Source organism: Hordeum vulgare, chromosome 7H, assembly GCF_904849725.1.
Source record: "Hordeum vulgare subsp. vulgare chromosome 7H, MorexV3_pseudomolecules_assembly, whole genome shotgun sequence".
Taxonomy (NCBI): domain Eukaryota; kingdom Viridiplantae; phylum Streptophyta; class Magnoliopsida; order Poales; family Poaceae; genus Hordeum; species Hordeum vulgare.
The window spans coordinates 147,865,347-147,872,128 of NC_058524.1; positions in this window are offsets into that span (position 1 = coordinate 147,865,347).

A 6,782-nucleotide genomic window follows, 5' to 3' on the forward strand; every position below is an offset into this window, starting at 1 on the left:
CGTCATTCCCCAGCACGGCCCTGTTGCGCCAAGGGCCGGGGGCCGGGCTGGGAGCCGGCCCATGAAGACTTGGCGGGTGGCGAACTTGGCCCACCTGCGACTGCCCGTCGGCACCATTCTTTCCGGCGTACCGGAGCTGGTGACGTAGTTTAGCAGCAGCCGGTCGAAGGTGGAGCAGGCAGCCCGCGTGGTATGCGGCGACATGGAGCGCCTGGAAGCCCGCACCCAGGTAGGCATTCGCTTCTTTGGTTTTTCTTTGTACTTTTTTCTCTTCTCTTGGCGTTAGTGGGCGTGCGATAGCGCACCCACTGGGTGTAGCCCCCGAGAATCGGGCGGGTTGATGGTCAACCGGTCAGAATTTCTTGGAGGCCTTTTCCCTGCGCAGTTTTCTTCAGTGGGGGCGCGCAAGCGCACCCACTGGGTGTAGCCCCCGAGAATCGGGCTGGCTAGGCTTTTAACCAGGTTGAATCTTAATCATGTTCCCATTCTCTCCCCTTTGGCAGGCGCTTTACGATGCTTAGGTACAAGCGTACAACGAGCTACAGGACCAGCACTTGGGGGTTGATAGCCGGATTGCCGAGCTTGAAGCCTGGTTGGGCGAGGTTTCCGCGGAGAGTGATGCCCTGTGCGACGCCGGTGGCCGGCTCCAAGAGTAGCTGGACCTTCTTCAGGCGGAGAAGAAGGAGCTCGAGGCGGCCGGCCGGGTCGAGTTCGAGCGGCTGCAGGCCACGCTGCAGGAGAAGGAGGCCTCCCACTCTGCCGACGTGGACCGCCTCGCGTCGCTTCACCTCAAGGAGGTGGACCTCAAGGACGCCGCCTTGAGGGAGAAGGATGAAGCCCTTGCCCAGAAGCAGACGCAGCTGGGCAAGGCTCTGGAATCCGCTGCGACCCTCTAGGAGGAAGTCGCCCGCCTTACTCATGCGAGTAAGGTGCGGGAGCGCGAGGTCCTCGAGGTCTCTCATGAGACCGACGGCACCTTCCATCATGGGTCTCTTTTCCTCGTTTTGTGTTTGGTCTTTTTGCCTTCTCCTCCTCTTGCCATGTTCTTACGTCCTAGTTGCCGTTACTCCAGATCTCTTCCCTGAGACCCAGGTCGCAGCCGACACCGGCGTTGAGGTGTGCCGTGAGGAGCATCACGCGGTCGGGCAGGAGGTAGACACTACCTCTGGCTGGAGCGTGGATGAGATCGGGGTGGGCCTTCGGGCCCGCCTGCACGCCCTGGGCGAGTCTGTGGCTCAGCTCCAGGTTGCAAGTTCGTCGATGGTGGCGGCCCTGTGGCCGGAGGGTGTGGAGCCAGCGTCCATGAGCCGGCTTGCCCGCTGGCTCGCAGTGGGTGGAGAGCGCCTGGATGCCTGGCGTGCCTCCGCAACGCGGTCTGGGGCTTATATGGCCCTACGCTTGGCCAATTCATGGTACCGGAACCTGAAATTGGGCAAGCTGGCTGCCGAGCGCGACGGCTCAGAGGCGGAGCTGCAAGGCATGGAGGAGGAGCTCCGTGTGAGAGCCAGCGCCGTCGCCGAGTACGCAGCCTAGGACGACTTCGTCTTGGAGTGGGGCGAAGATGGCAGTGTGATCGCTGAAGATCTGCACGGCCTTCAGCCCTATGACGCCGACGGCAGCTCCGACGAAGCGGTCCGGGGTGTAGAATCTGCTGCCGCCTCCAGCGGTGCGGCGTATGCCGACTCCGGGATTGGCGGAGCCGGGGGCCTCAGCGGGGGAGACGGCGCAACCACCTCGGGAGGAGCCGGAGGCGGTGATGCCACCACATCAGGAGCAGCGGCCGAGACGACCACTGAGGCCGTTGTCCCGTAACTGGTGTCCTTCTGTGTTTTTGGTTCTACCCCCGGAGGGATGTAATGAACGTGGGCCATGGGCCAATGCTTTTGTGAATGTATATATTCAACATTATATTCGTCATCAAGCGTGTTGTCTTATGATCCCGTCTTTTGATTCCTGGTTGACTTCTCTTATCCGAAGCCATCAAGACATAAAGAACAAGCCATAAGCCAATCAGAGGCCGGCTTCAATGAGCCAACTCGAGCCGGTCGCCCCAAGTATAGCCGGACTTTGCATGTATTCGACCTGACCTGGCATCACCTCGCAAGCCAGGCGACCGGAGCCAGCCTGCAAGCTCGTACGAAGGACCAGGAGTCAGCCGGTACACTATGTGTCCGTCTAGAAGGGTGGACCGTCCGAGCGACTGGGGAGCCCCCGAGCTTGTTTAAAGCTAGAAAGGGGTCGCGCTGCGTAGCCTCCGAGCTTGAATAAGCCACCAAGAGGTGGTACGCGGTGTAGCCCATACACTGAGTGAAAACTCTTTAGGAAGAAGAAACATGGAGCATGCTCTTTTTATCGTATTTGTTGTTCCCGGCAGTCACAGGCCGTCTTGAGTCTTGAATGAGATCGTATATACGATCGAGCCAGCCTGAACCGGTCGTCCCAAGTATAGCCGGACTTTACATGTATTCGACCTGACCTGGCGTCACCTCGCGAACCGAGCGACCGGAGCCAGCCCGCAGGCTCGAGCGAAGGACCAGTAGTCAGCCGGTACACTATGTGTCCGTCTACAAGGGTGGACCGTCCGAGCGGCTGGCGAGCCCCCGAGCTTGTTTAAGGCTAGCAAGGGGCCGCGCTGCGTAGCCTCCGAGCTTGATTAAGCCAGCAAGAGGTGGTACACGGTGTAGCCCGTACACTGAGTAAAAACTCTCAATAAAAATAAACATGGAGCATGCTCTTTTTATTGCCTTCATTGTTCCCTGGAGAGGGAGGAAGATACATGTGCATGCTCTTTCCTTTGCTTGACTTCTTCCTTTTAGAAATAGAACGGGCGAAGCAACGCCGCATTCCATGGGCGTTCCTTTTCTTGGCCGGAGTCGTCCCTCTTGCGCTTCCTTGGCTTCTGGGCGTCAATCAGGTAGTAAGCGTTGTTGTGCAGCGCCCTACTGATGATGAAGGGTCCCTCCTGGGGGGTGAGAGCTTGTGCTGGCCGGCAGTGCGCTGGATTCTTCTGAGGACCAAGTCTCCCTCCTTGAAAGAGAGAGGCCTGATCTTTTTGTTGTGGTAGTATCTCAGCTTCTGTTGGTAGATGGCCGTCCGGCTCAAAGCCAAGTCACTTGCTTCTTCGAGGAGATCCACACCGTCTTCTCTGGCCTCCTTCGCCTCTGTTTCTGCGTATAGGGTGACCCGAGGAGAGTCGAACTCGACATCCGTGGGGATAATAGCCTCAGACCCATATACCAGAAAGAATGGAGTGAAGCCGGTCGACCGGTTGGGTGTGGTGCGGAGGCTCCATAGCACAGCCGACAGTTCTTCAATCCAGCAGCCGGCTGACCTGACCAGTGGTGCCACCAGCCTTGGCTTGATGCCGGCTAGGATCAGGCCGTTGGCCCTCTCCGCTTGGCCGTTTGACTAAGGGTGTGCCACTGAGGCCAAGCCGAGCCGGATGCCTACCTTGGAACAGTAGAGCGCCAGGGCGCCCTTGGCGAAATTGGTGCCATTGTCGGTGATGATGCTGTGGGGAAGGCCATATCGGACAGAGATGTCCGTGATGAACCTGACAGTAGTGGGGCCGTGAAGCTTCTTGATAGGTCTGGCTTCGATCGACTTGGTGAACTTGTCGACGGCTACCAAAAGATGTGCCATTTCTCTGCGAGCCGTCTTGTAGGGCCCAACCATGTCCAGTCCCCACACGGCGAATGGCCATGATAAGGGAATGGTTTTCAGCGCTGAAGGCGGCATGTGGCTTTATGCACTGAAGCGTTGGCAGCCTTCGCATTTTCCCACCAGATCCACGGCCTCCTCGAGGGTCGTGGGCCAGTAGAATCCATGGCGGAATGCTTTGGCCACCAGGGTTCTGGAGGCGGCATGATGCCCACACTCCCCCTGGTGGATGTCTCTGAGGATCTCCTGCCCTTTTTCTGATTCGACGCAGCGCTGGAACACGCCGGTCGTGCTGCGTCGTACCAGTTCGCGGTCGATGATGGCGTAGGCGGTGGACCTGCGCTGGGTCTGTCTCACCTCCGCCTCGTTTTGAGGAAGTTTGCCGCAAAGAAGGAAGGGCACAATGGCCTGAGCCCATGATGGAGCCGACACAAGGGTTGCATCTGCTTCGTTTTGACTGTTGGCGGCTTCTGCAGCCCCCGAGCTTGATGGTGTTTCTGGTGTAATTACTGCAGCCGGCTCACCGTCTATCTCCATGACGTCCACCCACTCGGAGGATTCAAGCCCGGATAGAGCCGAGGTTGTCGTTGTAGCTGGTGCCGCTATTGGAGTCGGTTCGACCAATGGAGCCGGAATAGGATCCGAAGCTGGCGTAGTTGGTGTAGCCGACGGCGCTTGCACCGTAGACTCAGTCGGTGCCGCATTTGGAGTCGGTGCCGTCAGTGCAGCCGGCGTGGGGTCCACAGCCAGCGTAACTGGCGGAGCCGGCGGCGCTTGTATCGTTGAGTCGGTTGGTACGAAGATTGATGCCGACTCAGGAGACGGCTTGATAGACGGTTTGTGGAGTTGCTCGAGGGATACACCGGCTGGGATAGCCTATCTTGTGAAGCCGATTTTTGCCAGTGTATCGGCTGCTTCATTTTCCGCCCTGAGAACATGGTGGAACTCACAATCCTCGAAGGGGCCGCTGAGCTGCCGGAAGAGGAAGCGGTAGCTTGCCATGTCGGCGTCCCTAGCGTCCCATTTGCCAGAGACCTGCTGCACCACCAAGTCTGAATCGCTGAAGCATATGAGCCGCCGGATGCCGATCTCCTTGGCAAGCCGAAGGCCATGAGCCAGTGCTTCGTACTCGGCGACGTTGTTGGAGGCGGTGAAATGGATCTGGAGAGCGTACTTGAGCTGGTCCCCTTTTGGGGACATCAAGATGATGCCGGCTCCCAACCCTGTCCGTATCTTCGAGCCGTCGAAGTGCATCCGCCAATGCGTGGAGTCTCGAGGCGGTGGCTCGAACTGGATCTCAGCCCAGTCGACCAAGAAGTCGGCCACCACCTGTGATTTGATGGCGGTGCGAGGCTCATACCGAATATCATGGTCCGCCATGGCGATGGACCTTTTGGCAATTCTGCCCGTGGCATCACGGTTAACCATGATCTCTAAAAGCGGAGCAGTGGTCACCACAGTGATGGCGTGCTCTTGGAAGTATTGTTTTAATTTCTTTGCGGCAAGGTAAACACCATAACACATTTTTTGATAATGAGGGTAGTTCTGCTTTGAGGCGGACAAGACCTCGCTAAGGTAGTAGACAGGGCGCTGCACTGGCAGGGCCTTTCCTTCCTCTTTGCGCTGAACTACCAACACTACGCTGACCACGGGAGTGGTCGCCTCGATGTATATGAGTATGGGTTCCCTTTCAGATGGAGCTGCCAAGATTGGCAGGCTCAAGATTACCCGCTTGAGGTCGCGGAAGGCTTCGTCCGCCTGCTCATTCCACTCGAACTTCGTCATCTTCTTCATGAGCTGGTAGAGTGGAAGGGCCTTCTCGCGAAGCCGGCTGACGAACCGGCTACGGGATGCCAAGCAGCCGGCGAACTTCTGGACGTCGAGGATCCGAGCCGGCCGCACCATCCGCTCGATGGTGCTGATCTTCTCAGGGTTCGCTTTGATGCCGCGGGCGGACACGAAGAACCCCAAGAGTTTGCCGCCTGGGACCCCGAAGACGCACTTCTCAGGGTTGAGCCAGATCTTGTATTCGCGCAGATTGGCGAATGTCTCCCGCAGATCGTCGAGGAGGCTGAAGTGCTGCTTCGTCTTGACGACGATGTGATCCACATAGACGTGGATGTTCCTGCCAATCTGTGGCAGTAGGCACTGCTGCATGCAGCGTTGGAATGCCGCACCTGCGTTCTTCAGACCGAACGTCATGGTGGTGTAGCAGTAGGCCCTGAAGGGCGTGATGAAGGAGGTCTTCAGGCGATCAGCTGGATCCAGCTTGATTTGATGGTAGCCCGAATAAGCATCCAGAAACGACAGCAGTTCGCAGACTGCAGTGGAGTCGATCACTTGATCTATCCTAGGCAACGCGAAAGGGTCTTTCGTACAGGCCTTATTCAGGCTAGTATAGTCGATACACATTCGCCATGTGTTGTTCTTCTTCAGAACCAGGACTGGGTTCGCGAGCCAGTCCGGGTGGAAAACCTCCATGATGAAGCCGGCTACAAGGAGTCGGGTGATCTCTTCTCCGATGGTGCGCTGCTTCCCCTCAGCGAAGCGGCACAAAGGTTGCTTCACCGGCTTTGCATCCGGTCGCACGTGAAGTTTGTGCTCGGCGTACTTCATTGGAACACCCGGCATGTCCTTGGGGGACCATGCAAAGATGTCCCGATTCTCACGGAGGAAGTCGACGAGCTCGCCTTCCTATTTGGGGCTAAGGCCAGCCCCGATGGTGACGCACTGCTTCGGGTTGGCAGGGTCGAGTGGGACCTGCTTGGTCTCTTTAGCCGGCTTGAAAGAGCCCTCGCCGGCCGATTTGGACAGAGGAGAAGGAATCGCCGACTGCTCGGTAGCCTGGGACACGAGCCAGTCGATCTGCCGCTTCTCCTCAGCAATCACCTGGGCGTCGGCGAGGTGGCTGCTATCTTGGGCACACTCGAGCGACTTTTTGTAGTCGCCAACAACAGTGATGATGCCCTTGGGACCCGGCATCTTCATTTTCAGGTAGGCATAATGCGGAATAGCCATGAACTTGGCCAGAGCCGGTCTCCCCAGCAGCCGGTCTCCCCAGCTACTAAGGTCCACTACCTCGAACCATATGGACTCTCGGCGGAAGTGGGCCTTGTCGCCGA